This window comes from Anomaloglossus baeobatrachus, unplaced genomic scaffold (assembly GCF_048569485.1).
Source record: "Anomaloglossus baeobatrachus isolate aAnoBae1 unplaced genomic scaffold, aAnoBae1.hap1 Scaffold_2584, whole genome shotgun sequence".
Classification (NCBI taxonomy): Eukaryota; Metazoa; Chordata; class Amphibia; order Anura; family Aromobatidae; genus Anomaloglossus; species Anomaloglossus baeobatrachus.
The window spans coordinates 170677-189283 of NW_027442137.1; the positions used below are offsets into that span (position 1 = coordinate 170677).

The 18607-nt window shown below is 43.1% G+C and overlaps 1 pseudogene; it reads right to left on the reverse strand.

The window, feature by feature from the left end:
• Nucleotides 1-6238: 6238 nt before the first annotated feature.
• LOC142263448 (U2 spliceosomal RNA) lies at nt 6239-6444 on the reverse strand (annotated as a pseudogene).
• Between the last annotated feature and the right edge of the window lie 12163 nt (nt 6445-18607).

Below are 18607 nucleotides of genomic sequence, written 5' to 3' on the forward strand. Positions count from 1 at the left end.
CAGTCAGCGACATGTAACGTCCCTGTCCATGCTTACTGGTCCAAGTATCGGTGGTGAAATGCACCCGTTCACACACAGAGTTTCTCAAGGAAGCGGTGATGTTGTGTGCGACATGCTGGTGTAGCACGGGCACACCTTTCTTAGAGAAGTAGTGGCGACTAGGCATCTGGTACTGGGGCACAGCGACAGACATAAGGTCTCTAAAATCCTGTGTGTCCACTAGGCGGAAAGGCAGCATTTCGGTAGCCAACAGCTTACAGAGGGATAGAGTCAACCTCTTAGCTTTGTCATGGGTCGGAGGAAGTGGCCTTTTATTTGACCACATCTGAGGGACAGAGATCTGGCTGCTGTGTGTAGACGGTGTTGAGTAGGGTGTCCCTGGAAAAATGCAGGTTTGTGAGGAAAGTGCAGGCGGAGACATGATGTTGCCTTCATCCAACGTTGGTGCTATCGATGTCTGAGAGAGCTGTACACACTCACTTGTTTCCCCTTCCAAACCAACTGACGACCTTACAAGCAAACTGCCTGTTGCGGTTACAGTGGTGGAAGTTTGGCGTGGAAAAACAGGTGTGACAGCTGTCCCCACAGTCCTAGAAGATGAAGAGCGCGCGGATGCACTGGAAGGGGCGGGCGGTGGATGGTTCGCTCTTGCAGCATTGCAGCACAGTGAGCTTCCCACCGGGACCTATGATATTTATTCATGTGACGATTCATGGAAGAAGTTGTCAAACTGCTGAGGTTTTGACCTCTACTAAGAGAATCATGACAAATTTTACATATCACATGATTTGGGCGATCTTTTTCTATGTCAAAAAAGGACCAGGCTAGGCAAGGCTTAGAGGCCATGCGACCTGTTGATCCACCCCGAATAATGCTCATAGGCAGAGTGGTGGCTGAGGATGCAGTTGTAGACGTGCTACCAGTGCTCCGACTCTGTCCAGGAAGGCGCAAGGTAACTTCGTCGTCGGTTGCATCCTCCTCCACCGCCTCTGTTGACCTCCTCGAGTGCCTGACTGGGGGTTGACAGTAGGTGGGATCTAGAACTTCATCATCAATTGTTGTGTTTGCACTCCCCTCCCCCTCAGACCGAGCCTCTTCTTGCCCTGACCGAATATTTAAGTTGTCATCCCAATCGGGTATCTGCGTCTCATCTTCATCAGTATGTTCCTCATTGTCTATAACCACAGGTGTTACAGTTTGTGACAAAGGGTCAACATTATGCTCAGAAACTTGGTCCTCACGGCCTGAATCAGAGTCACAAAGGTTCTGGGCATCACTGCAGACCATTTCCTGTTCTGTACTCACTGTAGCTTGGGAGCAGACCTCTGATTCCCAGGCTATAGTGTGACTGAACAGCTCTGCAGACTCAGCCATCTCAGTTCCACCATACTGTGCAGGGCTGATGGAGACTTCAGAGCTGGGAGAAATCAAGTGTGATTGGGATGACAACTCAGAGGACTGGTGTTTTTTGGATGCGGTACTTGAAGTGGCTGAGAGGGCACTTGTTGGACCACTTGAGATCCATTCAAGCATTTTCCTTTTTTGCCCATCATCTACCTTTCTTCCTGTTGTTCGTGTCCGTAAAAAAGGGAGCACATCGGATTGTCCACGGTAAGTAGTAGACATCTTACTTTTGCTGGTAGATGGTCTATCTTCAGCAGATGATAATGGAGCTTTGCCACTTTCCCCACAGACAAAACCTTTTTTGCCTTTTCCACCACGCCTCTTCCCCTTTCCACCAGCATCTGTCATTTTGCCACTCATGTTGATTGCGACAAGATTGTGGACTGAAAATGTGGTAGTAAAAATTGAAAGGTGGTGAAGATTGCAGTGGTGGTCTAGCTTTATTAACAGCAGAATAATAAAGAATAAATATCCCTGACAATGCAACTTAGTTATAATGAGTTGGAGTGTGCAACGCAGGCAGATGCGCTCTGCAAATGTCTTGGCACTAGTGGGACTATAGCAAAGTCCAATAGCCACGTATAGGATGCCACTAGGTACACTGAGTGTTTGCTAGTATAATGGCTAAGTTAAAATTAGTTGGAGTGTGCAACGCAGGCAGATGCGCTCTGCAAATGTCTTGGCACTAGTGGGACTATAGCAAAGTCCAATAGCCACGTATAGGATGCCACTAGGTACACTGAGTGTTTGCTAGTATAATGGCTTACTTATAATTAGTTGGAGTGTGCAACGCAGGCAGATGCGCTCTGCAAATGTCTTGGCACTAGTGGGACTATAGCAAAGTCCAATAGCCACGTATAGGATGCCACTAGGTACACTGAGTGTTTGCTAGTATAATGGCTAAGTTAAAATTAGTTGGAGTGTGCAACGCAGGCAGATGCGCTCTGCAAATGTCTTGGCACTAGTGGGACTATAGCAAAGTCCAATAGCCACGTATAGGATGCCACTAGGTACACTGAGTGTTTGCTAGTATAATGGCTTACTTATAATTAGTTGGAGTGTGCAACGCAGGCAGATGCGCTCTGCAAATGTCTTGGCACTAGTGGGACTATAGCAAAGTCCAATAGCCACGTATAGGATGCCACTAGGTACACTGAGTGTTTGCTAGTATAATGGCTTACTTATAATTAGTTGGAGTGTGCAACGCAGGCAGATGCGCTCTGCAAATGTCTTGGCACTAGTGGGACTATAGCAAAGTCCAATAGCCACAGATAGGATGCCACTAGGTACACTGAGTATTTGCTAGTATAATGGCTTACTTATAATTAGTTGGAGTGTGCAACGCAGGCAGATGCGCTCTGCAAATGTCTTGGCACTAGTGGGACTATAGCAAGGTCCAATAGCCACGTATAGGATGCCACTAGGTACACTGAGTGTTTGCTAGTATAATGGCTTACTTATAATTAGTTGGAGTGTGCAACGCAGGCAGATGCGCTCTGCAAATGTCTTGGCACTAGTGGGACTATAGCAAAGTCCAATAGCCACGTATAGGATGCCACTAGGTACACTGAGTGTTTGCTAGTATAATGGCTTACTTATAATTAGTTGGAGTGTGCAACGCAGGCAGATGCGCTCTGCAAATGTCTTGGCACTAGTGGGACTATAGCAAGGTCCAATAGCCACGTATAGGATGCCACTAGGTACACTGAGTGTTTGCTAGTATAATGGCTTACTTATAATTAGTTGGAGTGTGCAACGCAGGCATATGCGCTCTGCAAATGTCTTGGCACTAGTGGGACTATAGCAAAGTCCAATAGCCACGTATAGGATGCCACTAGGTACACTGAGTGTTTGCTAGTATAATGGCTAAGTTAAAATTAGTTGGAGTGTGCAACGCAGGCAGATGCGCTCTGCAAATGTCTTGGCACTAGTGGGACTATAGCAAAGTCCAATAGCCACGTATAGGATGCCACTAGGTACACTGAGTGTTTGCTAGTAAAATTGCTTAGTTTAAAAAAGTTGGAGTGTGCAATGCAGGCAGACGTGCTCTGCAAATGTCTTTGCACTAGTGGGACTATAGCAAAGTCCAATAGCCACAGATAGGATGCCACTAGGTACACTGAGTTTTTGCTAGTATAATGGCTTACTTATAATTAGTTGGAGTGTGCAACGCAGGCAGATGCGCTCTGCAAATGTCTTGGCACTAGTGGGACTATAGCAAGGTCCAATAGCCACGTATAGGATGCCACTAGGTACACTGAGTGTTTGCTAGTATAATGGCTTACTTATAATTAGTTGGAGTGTGCAACGCAGGCAGATGCGCTCTGCAAATGTCTTGGCACTAGTGGGACTATAGCAAGGTCCAATAGCCACGTATAGGATGCCACTAGGTACACTGAGTGTTTGCTAGTATAATGGCTTACTTATAATTAGTTGGAGTGTGCAACGCAGGCAGATGCGCTCTGCAAATGTCTTGGCACTAGTGGGACTATAGCAAGGTCCAATAGCCACGTATAGGATGCCACTAGGTACACTGAGTGTTTGCTAGTATAATGGCTTACTTATAATTAGTTGGAGTGTGCAACGCAGGCAGATGCGCTCTGCAAATGTCTTGGCACTAGTGGGACTATAGCAAGGTCCAATAGCCACGAATAGGATGCCACTAGGTACACTGAGTGTTTGCTAGTATATATGGCAAAATTATAGATGGAAAGGGAGAAGGGGAGGGGGGGAGAGAGGAGGATGTAATTGACTACAAGGGTATGAGTTATGAGTGATCATAGGGATAGTGTTACATAAGTGGAAATACCTATGGAGGACCGGATGTGTAAGCGCATACCTTATACAAACCTATAGAGTGCTGATGGGTGAGAGTGTGATGTTAGATATAAGACATCCTATAGTGAATAGTGAGCCGTAATCAAGTGCAACAGGGATATTTCACGTGACTATGGGAACATGGAAGGTAAAGAAAGGGGAGAAAAAACTGTTAGACAAGGTAATCAGACATAATGTAACCAGTTGATCAGACATGACAAACATGACAAATAAAAAACAAGGAAGAATGGAACTCCATACATAGTGGAACCATATATAGTGTGAACACGAAAAAGAACCGGGCGTTAGAAAAAATGTGCACGGCCCAATGAATCAAGTCGGTTCTTCATATTCATGGTTTAAGCCCTTGGGTTCCAACGTGCCCAGAGTATATATCCAGAAAGATTCCCTTTCTTTGAGCTTCCTAATTCTATTGCCTCCTCTGCGTATGGCTGGGACATGTTCGATGACTTGGAATCTTAATTGGGCCACTGTGTGATTATGCGTCACAAAATGGTGTGGGACTGGTAATAGAATCTGCTTACAATGTATTGTTGACTTGTGCTTAGCACAAAAAAAGGGAATCTTTCTGGATATGTACTCTGGACACATTAAAACCCAAGGGCTTAAACCGTGAATATGAAGTACAGACTTGATTCATTGGGCCGTGCACCATGTCACCATGTGTGCAATTGCATTGTCCAATGGCTCACAATGGTTATGCGTTTTCATTGGATGGATAATCGAAGCCATGTTTTTTTCCTTTCTCTTGGGTTTGTTGTGTGAGTAGCCTATAGGATTAAGTTAGTTACCGCAGGCAGTGGATTTAGCTTCCTGTCTTTGGTCCAGTGGTAGATTGATTGTTTGGTCTATGAGCTGTTATGGGTTTTAATCCAGGTGAATGCCCATGGGCTGCCTATAACTGTGTGAAATATGTAGTTTTACTGGGCTGGGATGAGAGAATCCATCGAAGCATGGTGTAGGGATTGTGGTTCCTGTGTGCTAAGAAGAAAGGCTAGCACCAGCCAGAAAGCCCCATTACAGCCAATAATCAACCGCTAGCCGCTGGAACTCGTTGCTCTAGATCATGTCAAACTCTCACCAAGCAGGAATAGATACATTAGCCCACCATCCCACCCAAAGAGCAACTTCTGCTGCGCAGCTGGCTTTCTAGGCAGCAGCGCTATTGTGATGTCAGCGGGGGACATTGTGACAAGCCAGTGTTCCGTCACTTCATGTTGTGCACTGTTCAAACGGAAAATACATCAACAGGCAGACTACAGAAAAGCTTACTGACAAAGGATAGAGAGGGGCTTTCTCAGAGGGCTTTTTACAGTTTGTCTATTCCCAATTAGCCGTTTAAGTATGCTTAATGAAAGTACTAATTCTTTCATAGGCCGCCCATTCTTAGTATTTGACGTTCCTTATATTGCGGTATCAGGCTTCGCAGCAGGTTGCAAAACATTCATCACCCATGACTGTCCCCAATTGGGCTCAGAAGCTAAATGTCTATCATGACCTCTCTTTTTGAAAGTCCAAGAGCAAGCAAACTCTTCCTCCAGGAGAGGGAGCCAACAGATCACTAAAGACATCATCATTGCTCAAAGAAAACACCGAAAAACAATGGAAGCTTTAATTGTAGTGGAATCTGATAGACAGCACCTGATGCCAAGTCTGCATCTTCTAACACCTGCAGTCACTGCAGCAGCTGAATCCAATGTGTCCAAAAGGGATCTATTCTATTCAATTGCAAATGATCTAGATAAGACTGAGAATAAGATACTGCACGGGACATAGCAGAGTTGGTCAAGTTGAGTGGAGATGAGTTTGCTATTTGGCACAGCTTTTGCATCAATAAAGCAAGTAAAAGGTGTGAAAGATAAAAAAAAAGGGTGAAAGTGTGAAAAGTGAATTGGCCAAATTGAGGTGCATATAAAGTTTTTGCTTTCTTTCAATTCACTAATGAGGCTCATTTGAATCAGGTGAATTGAGTTCTGCTTTTGGAAACTCGGTTAAGAAGGGGTGCACCGGTCCTGGAGGTACTGCAATACCAGGTCAATGCGTGGAGTGGACAGAGCAAGATTTTTTCCATCTCCTTGTTCTAAAAATCCATTTAATATATGGTCCCTAGAGAGGGGACGTATCAGATATTAAACTGATAAGAACAGATTTAATTTTTTTTTTTTCTGTTTATCAGTAGGACTTCAAAATAACAAAGGTGATCGCCTCCCGTTGCCTGGGAACCGTCCAGGCACAAGAGGGCTATGTGTCACCAGAAGGCGCACACACTCCCTCAAGGCCGGCAGACGTGCAATCCCAGGCACCTTCCAGTACCGACCAAGGTAGCGTCCTCCGAAACTACACTTGATCTTAGCCAAAAGGCTGAGAAGCTATAACCCGAATTGGTTACGGCCTTGAGTGGCACCCTGGCCTATACCGGACACATCTTAGGGAGAGGGAGACAAACCCACGCCTACAGAAGACATTTTGTCACCCAAGCCAAACCCTTGAAAAGGCTGTTTTGCAGAGCAAAAACAAGGAGAATGGTACTTTTTGCAGCCGCCGCCCACTGCAATGAATCTGAATAACTCCTCCTTTTGGGCACAAGCACCTCCCCTCCCCCTTGCAGTCTTTCCAATTCATGATACAAAAAGACGGACGGACAGGACAGGACAGGACCATCTGCCTGACTTTCCGTCACTGCCACCCTTTGCCATCCTTGCCCGTAGAAAGCCCTTTCATCATCCCCAAACCCTAATCTTTTCCCTTCCCTTCCCAGCTGCGTCTCACTCCCTTTCATTAGGAAGTGAGCGCAGCCTTTTCTCCGTTCTGCACATGCGCGACGTTAAACACAAATGCGCAGGCGTGCGTTCCATTAGCCTCACTGCATTCCACTCCTATACAGGAAGTGGGCACAGCTATTACTACGGTCGCACATAAAAGAACCCACGGCCACCACTGCACATAGCTGACTCCACCACAGGACACCCACTTCTACACCAACGCAGGTAAGACAGGATCGGCACCTCTATGCTCCCGTTACAATCAGGCTCAGTCACCATGTGATAACGCTCTCAACTCTTTAGTTGCAGGCTCCCCTTGCTTCACCTCCATTGGCTGTGCTGCCATTTCCTCTCCCACCTGGAAGTTATACTTTATTCCACTATTTTCCTGTTTCTCTCTTCCCCCTTTTCCCATAACCTACTTTTATCTGCATTTGTGGGGTATCTATATGCTATTTACATCATAGTTTTATTCATTAATATGGAAGGGAAGAGTGCCCATGAGAGTGTTGAACTGCGGAGAGCAAAAGATTAAGCTGCTCCGATTTGCCACCATTGATAAGCTGTTCTCAGTAGATACACATGCTATCCAAACAGCAGCATCCACCATTGCTTCAGCCCACCCATTCAGTGACAGCTCACCAAGTCAGCCAGAGGAGTGGTGTAAGGAATTACACGTAGGCACTGACTCCACACCTTCACATCACAAGAAGGGGGTCTACAGGCTAGTGCAAGAATACGAGCAAGTCTTCAGCAAACATCCGCTAGACTTTTGAAAAATAAAAGGGGTCAAACACTACATCCCCACAAGTGCACACCCACCCATCAAAGAGAGATATAAGCCAAATCTACCTGCACATTACCAGTGTACCAAGGACATGTTGAGCAACATGAAGGAGGCTGGGGTTATCCGTGACAGTTGTAGCCTCTGGGCAGCTCCGTTGGTCCTGTTAAAGAAGAAGGACAGCACCACTCCCCTGTATTGAGGAATAGCTAGCTGCATTGACAACTGCAAATTATTTTTCTACCCTTGATCTCACTAGTCACTATTGGCAAGTGTCCGTTGCTGAGGCAGACCGGAAGAAGACCGCCTTTGCCACCCCGATGGGTCTCTGCGAGTTCAAAAGCATGCCCTTCGAGCTGTGCAATTTGCCAGGAACCTTCCAGAGGCTGATGGAATGCTGCTTGGGACACCGAAACTTTGAAACGGTACTGCTATACCTTTATGATGTTATTGTTTATTCTAACGCAAACAAGATTTTAGGGTGTATAAAAAGGGAGATTAGATCCGATGATCCCAACGTATTGTTACCCCTCTATAAATCACTTGTAAGGCCACATCTGGAATATGGGGTAAAGTCCTGAGCAGGTTGATAACCATTGGTTTGAGCATGGTAGGGTGTAGTACGCATCTTCCTGCATCGGTAAAAGCTGCAGAAGTCCTTGAAGATTTCCGCTTCAAAGGCAGTGCCTTGATCTGTGAGGACTCTCTCTGAGTAGCCATGAGGTCTGCATAAGTGTGCTTGGAAGACCTTCGCTGCAGTATGGGCCATTAGATCTTTGACTTGTACCACAACCATAAATCTCGAGTAGTTGTCTACCATCGTAAGTGCATACGTGAGCTCACCTCGATATTCTGCAACAAAACTCCCTTTTTCGATTTCAGTTTCAGCAAACACTCCTCTTCCTGTAGAAAATATTTATCATTACCTAAGACAGTCATTCTAATGCATGACAATATTAAGGCAATTTAGTTAAAACTTGTTTTAACTCACCTTTAAGGGGATTGATGTATTTCATGGTCAATCCAGGTTTGTCAGTGATGGCACTGACATAATGTATGGCGTCTTTTTCGGGCGTTATCCTTTGCCTTTTCATTGTGAAAATCCAGTTGCCTATATCAAAGCAAATTCTACTACTTGTAAAGTATGCAGAAAATGAAATGTAGAACATATAACATCAACTGCTTAGGAACGCATCATAGGTTAGTACTTAAAAGGATATTGTCATGTTCTAGTCATAATGCAAGCTGGACATTTTTCATGTTACCCTGTAATCGCCGGCCTGTTCTAATGCTCACAAGCCAAGATATAGGCTCAGCTGCTAAGGCTTCCCTCTGCCTTCTGAATGAAAATTGAATATGTCTGGCTCACTGTGTATATAGCAGGTGCTCAGAAAAAATAAGAGTTAATTCAATAGAAATAGCTCTGGCACACTATAGTGATCAATAACGTAAGAAAAGAACTCTTAGAATGCTGAAAATTCTTTATTTGTGCAAAAGGATAATTCATCCAACGTTTCGAGCTTGTTTTTAGGTCTTTATCAAGGATAAAGTTATCTAAGATCATAAAGGGTTACAAAACCATATAAACACGTAATTAGTACATAGTACAACATAACAGTACAATATATTGCTACTTGAGAGTACAATGGGTCAAATGACCATGATGCACATACAAAAAATTTTTCCAAAGCCATAGTGAAAACATTTGTACTGAGGAAAGAAAATTTCCACATGACCTATCTGGAGAAACATTCTGGATCAAACAACCAAAAATAGTCAAGCAGGTAAATACACACCTATATGGATAACAGGATGATATGTGTTCAATTGTATAGCGTCATTGCCATTAAGGTACAAATGGAAAACTTGCAATCCTATATAGTGAAGGAAATGAACACATATCATATCAAAGAACACAGGAACATGGGTGTGAGAAAAACCTCAATGTTTATACTTTGTTCTTTATAATGGTGTGAACATGTATATGTCTCAGTACCTTATGAACTTGAGAATTCTAGTGAGTAGATGATGAAAGCCTATTCCAGAACTGGAATCGGTAAATAATTGTAGGTGGAATCTAAATGAAAAGATGGTACAAGTGTTATCATGACACGTGGGCTATAACACAATGGACCGTGTGACAAAGAAGAAAGGAGAGAAAGAAGAGGAAGAAAATGGAACTACCTGTAACATTACGTGATAGTCACTGGTAAGTATCACTTGACAATTCAGGTGAAAAAGGATTCCTTTATTAAAGGGTTCTCAGTCGCCTCAGGATCATGAAATACTAGGGTAAATGATATGAGAATGGGTAAGAAGCACCACTAAAGGAAATATGAGATGCAGGACATATATCTATAAACCCCTGAACTACATGATAGAAATAAAAAGAAGAAAAAAGAAAAAAAAGAAGAAAGAAGAAGAACACATAGAATGCGGAAAGAGAATGGGTACAACTACCTGAGTTACTGCAGGGAGGCCCCTGGTAGGTATTGTGAGGGTTAGTGGAATTCCTTCACTGAAGGGTTCTCAGTTGCCTCAGGTTCGTGAAAAATGCTATAGACAAATAATGCCCGGAGAAAAGGGGTTCATATACAGCGAATAATGGTAATACAAGGTACATGTGTCCCATGTAATAGTATAAATATATATATATTGTACTAAGCTCTACACCAGAAATAGAAAGTAGTCCCTCTGCCTTCTGTCTAGGTGCCCTGAGTTATGTCCTGTAAACTGTCACAGTGACCTAGACACACATGTGTAGTAGGGGAATATCCCTGCTGAGATGCCAGTGCTAGAGCACTCGTTTGCTGTGGAGTTGAACGCTATGTGAGCAGTTCTTACCTTCAATGAGCAGAAGTCTCTTTTTTCAGATTTCAATATCTCTGTGGGTATCTGGCAGAAATATGGAATACTCTTTACTGCTAAGACCCTGTACACCACTCCAACTAAAGGGGGCTTTACACGCTGCGACATCGCAAATGCGGAGTCGTTGGGGTCACGGAATTTGTGACGCACATCCGGCCGCATTAGCGATGTTGCTGCGTGTGATACCGATGAGCGATTTTGCATCGTTGCAAAAACGTGCAAAATCGCTCATCGGTGACATGGGTCTCCATTCTCGATTATCGTTACTGCAGCAGTAATTATGTAGTTCGTCGCTCCTGCGGTAGCACACATCGCTCCGTGTGACACCGCAGAAACGAGGAACCTCTCCTTACCTGCCTCCCAGCCGCTATGAGGAAGGAAGGAGGTGGGCGGGATGTTCCGGCCACTCATCTCCGCCCCTCCGCTGCTATTGGGCGGTCGCTCAGTGACGTCGCTGTGACGCCGCACGGACCGCCCCCTTAGAAAGGAGGCGGTTCGCCGGACACAGCGACGTCGCCGGGCAGGTAAGTATGTGTGACGGGTCTGGTCGGTGTTGTGCGGCATGGGCAGCGATTTGCCCGTGTCGCGCAACAGATGGGGGCGGGTACCCACACTAGCGATATCGGGACCGATATCGCAGTGTGTAAAGTAGCCTTTAGTCACATGACCAAGACTGTATCTGTGTCCCTACAACACACTTGAGACAAATGTGTGTGTGAGCCTGCATTGTGGGGTATATATAATATATTATAGAGCTGGGAAGGATCATTCTAAGCAGTGAGCTGTTCCAGTATTTGTAGGAAAATACCCAGTAGAAGCATCAAACACAGCACCAATACCTCCCATCAGTATTCCACCACAGTGCCATGTAACCCATGCCCTACACTCCCATCTACACCAATACTATACAGGCACAAACTAGTATATCTGACTAAAAGCCCCCAAAATATGAAGAACGGCCTATAGTTGAGTGTGGATATAAAATCTATGTGAGCAGAGCTAGAATAGAAATCACTGATCGCATTGAAGTCATTCTGACCATAAATCACCATGATATCAAGGTGAGGAGTTGTGTGTTACTGCTGGGAGGAAAGGGTTAACAGTGGAATATTAAGGTGCATTTCTGTGTGCAGTGTTACTAGTCAATGTAACAATTCAGTATGAGCTGCTCTTGGTGCCGGGGGAGGGAGATGCTCTCCTGAGCAAGATAGATGGGGAATGAACATGATATCTATATAGTGTAAGGCAGGGGGTCTCAAACCAGGTGATCATGTCTGATCAACTGGTTACATTATGTCTGATTACCTTGTCTAACAGTTTTTTCTCCCCTTTCTTTACCTTCCAGGTTCCCATAGTCACGTGAAATATCCCTGTTGCACTTGATTACGGCTCACTATTCACTATAGGATGTCTTATATCTAACATCACACTCTCACCCATCAGCACTCTATAGGTTTGTATAAGGTATGCGCTTACACATCCGGTCCTCCATAGGTATTTCCACTTATGTAACACTATCCCTATGATCACTCATAACTCATACCCTTGTAGTCAATTACAGCCTCCTCTCTCCCCCCTCCCCTTCTCCCTTTCCATCTATAATTTTGCCAGTACAATATTAGTTTACATTAGGCACACACTCACATATTCCTTTCCTTAGTGATTTATTGTAATTCACATTCACATACAATTCTCTATGCCTGCCCCATTACTACATTCATACCTACTTGACCCTATCCTGATACCCCTTGTCTCACCTTGTTGGTCCCTACACCTGTTATCATGTCCTTTCCTGTGTCTGTCTTGTACGTTTCTAGGTAACAACAAAGAATCAAAATTTAAGTCCATCGTGGAGAACATGCTGAAACGTTTCAAAGCCTTGGGTTGTCTAATGAATTTGAAGTTACATTTTTTACATTCCTATTTGGACTACTTGTCTGAAAACCTTGGTGCTGGTGGGAAGAACAAGAAGGTTTTCATCGGAATATCAAGGAGATGGAACGACGATACCAAAGTAAATGAAACGTGAACATGATTGCCGGATGCTTCACAGAGAAGATCCACAGGCCTTCTATAAGAGAAAAGGGGGATCTAGAGAAAAGGAAAAAGTGCAAGAATAAATTTCTAATAAAGTTGCAGAATGACTGTACAATAAATAAATGTATTTTATATATAAAATTGTGAATATTTTTGGTTACAATAAGTATTTTTCTTGTTCATGTCACTTGTATGTAACTTCACACATGGATTGTACAAAATCAATATTTGATGGTTAAAAAAAAATATTTATTTTTTTTTTTAAATCAGGACATTAGAGCATGTGTTCTGCCTTCTTTTACGTAATGCTGTGAATCTCTAGCATACAGCTAAACCCTAGTTCACATTTCAAATAAACAGACTGTGAAGTTCAATAGCCTTGATTTATTAGCTGGTAACGTGAACTTGATTGCAGTATACATGGAATATACAGTGAATATAGGAATATCCAAGATGCAGTTGAAGACAGAATACGGTATATCCAAGATACTGTTTTATACGGGTAAAAACTATAACAAGAAAATGATTACAGTCAGTACAGTGTTAATACAGAGTTAACATAGCATAACAGTACATGAGATGCAGTTCTTACGAGAATGTAGGTGAAAGGTCACTGCATCTGCAATACATAGAAATCTTATCTAGACAAACAAGACAGGGATGACACTAAAGGTGTAGAAGTACAATGTACAATGCATTTACTACACTCTTCCATCTAGGATTCTATCACTAACACATGTAATTTGCTTTGCTCACCGGATTACACTAGGCAGGGGTGAATGTACAGAGAGGTAAGTCGGCATGTCCTTTCCTGACAAATCCAAAGAAAAAATGGCTGCAGGCTTCTTCTCAGCTCAGGGAGGCATTCCTTACCCAGAATACCTTTAGCTTAAAGGGAAACTCAGCAATTCAAAAGAATAACAATGACCTCTAGGGATTGTAACAGAAATTTCAATGAATGACTATTAGCAGGCTGCCATGAGGCAGAACAGCATGGGTATTTAATATATCCTCCTTGCTGCCCAAGAAGCAATGAGAACATTTTTAGACCACCACATATTGACCATCCCTGCTCCTTGTAGTTAAGTTTCTTGAGAATAAAGTCTAAATTCTCACAGCTTTCTTCCAAGTGCATAGCATGTGTGACGCCCTGGACTAGCCAGGTAGTCACAAACACAAAATCACACACACCCCCTCCCCTGGATAGTCTACATCAGTCACACAAAATCCTTGTTGCCTCCTCCAGGCTCTGATGTCCACACCAGGTGGGGCGGAGCCAGGCGGTTGGCCCCACCCACCGAGGAGTTCACAGGCCCGGAGGCGGGAAAAAGCAGTTAGTTTAGTTTTGTAGTGGAAAGTGAGAGGACAGAAACTGTTAGTGTCTGGGTAGGAGCCCAGGCACTGTCAGCAAGGTCGGCAGACGGTGGTGGCCGTCTGCAGGAGGTGGTACAAGTCAGCTGAACCGTAGGACCGGGGACGGGCGGTGACCCGAGGGGAACTGAACCGGTGAGCGGATCTGTACCAAGCACAAAGGCAGGGCCATTGGACCCTGACCAGGCTAGGAGCCGCCGACAATGGTCAAATCCGAGAGTGACCGGAATCCCAGGGGTTCCCTAACACCCAAGACCCGACAGAAGGCAACCGTCCACACCGTGAGGATAAAAAGCCACCGCCATAGGCTAGAGATCCAAGGGCCAGCGCCTGCGGGCAAACGGGCTCCCTCGGTACGTACACCCCAGCCATCCAGCCTCCCCGTACCGCCACCGGGCCCCGGGATCACCAACCCCTACCCACGGAGGGGGAACCAACATCCTAGCTGCTCCCTGCCATCGCTCCCGGGATCCCCGTCACCAGCAGTGGTGGTGCCCATTATCACCACGACCTGTGGGTGACGTCACTAACTATCTCCCCAAACAAACCACCCCCTTTTCACTCGTGGGCGAGGAGCGCTGCTCGAGTCCCCGGATCTGGCCCTCCGCTCGAGCCACCGAGCAGCAGCAGCAGCAGAAGTCCCCGAACCCGAGCGTAGCGTGCGTGGCCCCTCTGCCCGCGACACATGCCCTACACACACTGAAGAATACTTACTGCCATTGAGCAGTAGCACAGCTTTCAGACTTTTTGGATGAAACAATGACGTGTCTCCACTCGCTCACATTGTACTTAATGTTACATTTTCCATCAGCACAGGAACATCGCTTGAATACACTAGAGCACCATCTTCAGAAAAGTATGGAGGGAATCTTTTCAGAATTCTAACCTTTTGGAAAACTATTGTCACGCTCTCCGGGTCCCCTGCTCTGCCCCCCGGCTCACCTGCCACGCTCCCCGGCTTCCCTGCTTCGCTCCCCGGCTCCTCTGGCAGACATCCCCCGCTCCACGGTCTCCAGCCTCCACCACCTGCGGTCCCCAGGCGGCCCGGTCCCCGCTCCCGGCGCCCGTCGGCAGCCCTGCTCCAGGCCGGCTCCCATAACAGATGCAAGCTTGTCCTGTTTGGTGGAGATGATATTTAATAAAATAAGTAGAAATCCACTAAAAGTTTTGTTTGGTTATCTTGCAATCCCGAGATAATCGTCTCCATGCTCCAAATCCATTTTAAAGCCATTTTTAAGGCATTTCGCGCATACATGAAATGAACACATTTTTCTCCAAAACTATAACAGATGCAAGCTTGTCCTGTTTGGTGGAGATGATATTTAATAAAATAAGTAGAAATCCACTAAAAGTTTTGTTTGGTTATCTTGCAATCCCGAGATAATCGTCTCCATGCTCCAAATCCATTTTAAAGCCATTTTTAAGGCATTTCGCGCATACATGAAATGAACACATTTTTCTCCAAAACTATAACAGATGCAAGCTTGTCCTGTTTGGTGGAGATGATATTTAATAAAATAAGTAGAAATCCACTAAAAGTTTTGTTTGGTTATCTTGCAATCCCGAGATAATCGTCTCCATGCTCCAAATCCATTTTAAAGCCATTTTTAAGGCATTTCGCGCATACATGAAATGAACACATTTTTCTCCAAAACTATAACAGATGCAAGCTTGTCCTGTTTGGTGGAGATGATATTTAATAAAATAAGTAGAAATCCACTAAAAGTTTTGTTTGGTTATCTTGCAATCCCGAGATAATCGTCTCCATGCTCCAAATCCATTTTAAAGCCATTTTTAAGGCATTTCGCGCATACATGAAATGAACACATTTTTCTCCAAAACTATAACAGATGCAAGCTTGTCCTGTTTGGTGGAGATGATATTTAATAAAATAAGTAGAAATCCACTAAAAGTTTTGTTTGGTTATCTTGCAATCCCGAGATAATCGTCTCCATGCTCCAAATCCATTTTAAAGCCATTTTTAAGGCATTTCGCGCATACATGAAATGAACACATTTTTCTCCAAAACTATAACAGATGCAAGCTTGTCCTGTTTGGTGGAGATGATATTTAATAAAATAAGTAGAAATCCACTAAAAGTTTTGTTTGGTTATCTTGCAATCCCGAGATAATCGTCTCCATGCTCCAAATCCATTTTAAAGCCATTTTTAAGGCATTTCGCGCATACATGAAATGAACACATTTTTCTCCAAAACTATAACAGATGCAAGCTTGTCCTGTTTGGTGGAGATGATATTTAATAAAATAAGTAGAAATCCACTAAAAGTTTGTTTGGTTATCTTGCAATCCGAGATAATCGTCTCCATGCTCCAAATCCATTTTAAAGCCATTTTTAAGGCATTTCGCGCATACATGAAATGAACACATTTTTCTCCAAAACTATAACAGATGCAAGCTTGTCCTGTTTGGTGGAGATGATATTTAATAAAATAAGTAGAAATCCACTAAAAGTTTTGTTTGGTTATCTTGCAATCCCGAGATAATCGTCTCCATGCTCCAAATCCATTTTAAAGCCATTTTTAAGGCATTTCGCGCATACATGAAATGAACACATTTTTCTCCAAAACTATAACAGATGCAAGCTTGTCCTGTTTGGTGGAGATGATATTTAATAAAATAAGTAGAAATCCACTAAAAGTTTTGTTTGGTTATCTTGCAATCCCGAGATAATCGTCTCCATGCTCCAAATCCATTTTAAAGCCATTTTTAAGGCATTTCGCGCATACATGAAATGAACACATTTTTCTCCAAAACTATAACAGATGCAAGCTTGTCCTGTTTGGTGGAGATGATATTTAATAAAATAAGTAGAAATCCACTAAAAGTTTTGTTTAGTTATCTTGCAATCCCGAGATAATCGTCTCCATGCTCCAAATCCATTTTAAAGCCATTTTTAAGGCATTTCGCGCATACATGAAATGAACACATTTTTCTCCAAAACTATAACAGATGCAAGCTTGTCCTGTTTGGTGGAGATGATATTTAATAAAATAAGTAGAAATCCACTAAAAGTTTTGTTTGGTTATCTTGCAATCCCGAGATAATCGTCTCCATGCTCCAAATCCATTTTAAAGCCATTTTTAAGGCATTTCGCGCATACATGAAATGAACACATTTTTCTCCAAAACTATAACAGATGCAAGCTTGTCCTGTTTGGTGGAGATGATATTTAATAAAATAAGTAGAAATCCACTAAAAGTTTTGTTTGGTTATCTTGCAATCCCGAGATAATCGTCTCCATGCTCCAAATCCATTTTAAAGCCATTTTTAAGGCATTTCGCGCATACATGAAATGAACACATTTTTCTCCAAAACTATAACAGATGCAAGCTTGTCCTGTTTGGTGGAGATGATATTTAATAAAATAAGTAGAAATCCACTAAAAGTTTTGTTTGGTTATCTTGCAATCCCGAGATAATCGTCTCCATGCTCCAAATCCATTTAAAGCCATTTTTAAGGCATTTCGCGCATACATGAAATGAACACATTTTTCTCCAAAACTATAACAGATGCAAGCTTGTCCTGTTTGGTGGAGATGATATTTAATAAAATAAGTAGAAATCCACTAAAAGTTTTGTTTGGTTATCTTGCAATCCCGAGATAATCGTCTCCATGCTCCAAATCCATTTTAAAGCCATTTTTAAGGCATTTCGCGCATACATGAAATGAACACATTTTTCTCCAAAACTATAACAGATGCAAGCTTGTCCTGTTTGGTGGAGATGATATTTAATAAAATAAGTAGAAATCCACTAAAAGTTTTGTTTGGTTATCTTGCAATCCCGAGATAATCGTCTCCATGCTCCAAATCCATTTTAAAGCCATTTTTAAGGCATTTCGCGCATACATGAAATGAACACATTTTTCTCCAAAACTATAACAGATGCAAGCTTGTCCTGTTTGGTGGAGATGATATTTAATAAAATAAGTAGAAATCCACTAAAAGTTTTGTTTGGTTATCTTGCAATCCCGAGATAATCGTCTCCATGCTCCAAATCCATTTTAAAGCCATTTTTAAGGCATTTCGCGCATACATGAAATGAACACATTTTTCTCCAAAACTATAACAGATGCAAGCTTGTCCTGTTTGGTGGAGATGATATTTAATAAAATAAGTAGAAATCCACTAAAAGTTTTGTTTGGTTATCTTGCAATCCCGAGATAATCGTCTCCATGCTCCAAATCCATTTTAAAGCCATTTTTAAGGCATTTCGCGCATACATGAAATGAACACATTTTTCTCCAAAACTATAACAGATGCAAGCTTGTCCTGTTTGGTGGAGATGATATTTAATAAAATAAGTAGAAATCCACTAAAAGTTTTGTTTGGTTATCTTGCAATCCCGAGATAATCGTCTCCATGCTCCAAATCCATTTTAAAGCCATTTTTAAGGCATTTCGCGCATACATGAAATGAACACATTTTTCTCCAAAACTATAACAGATGCAAGCTTGTCCTGTTTGGTGGAGATGATATTTAATAAAATAAGTAGAAATCCACTAAAAGTTTTGTTTGGTTATC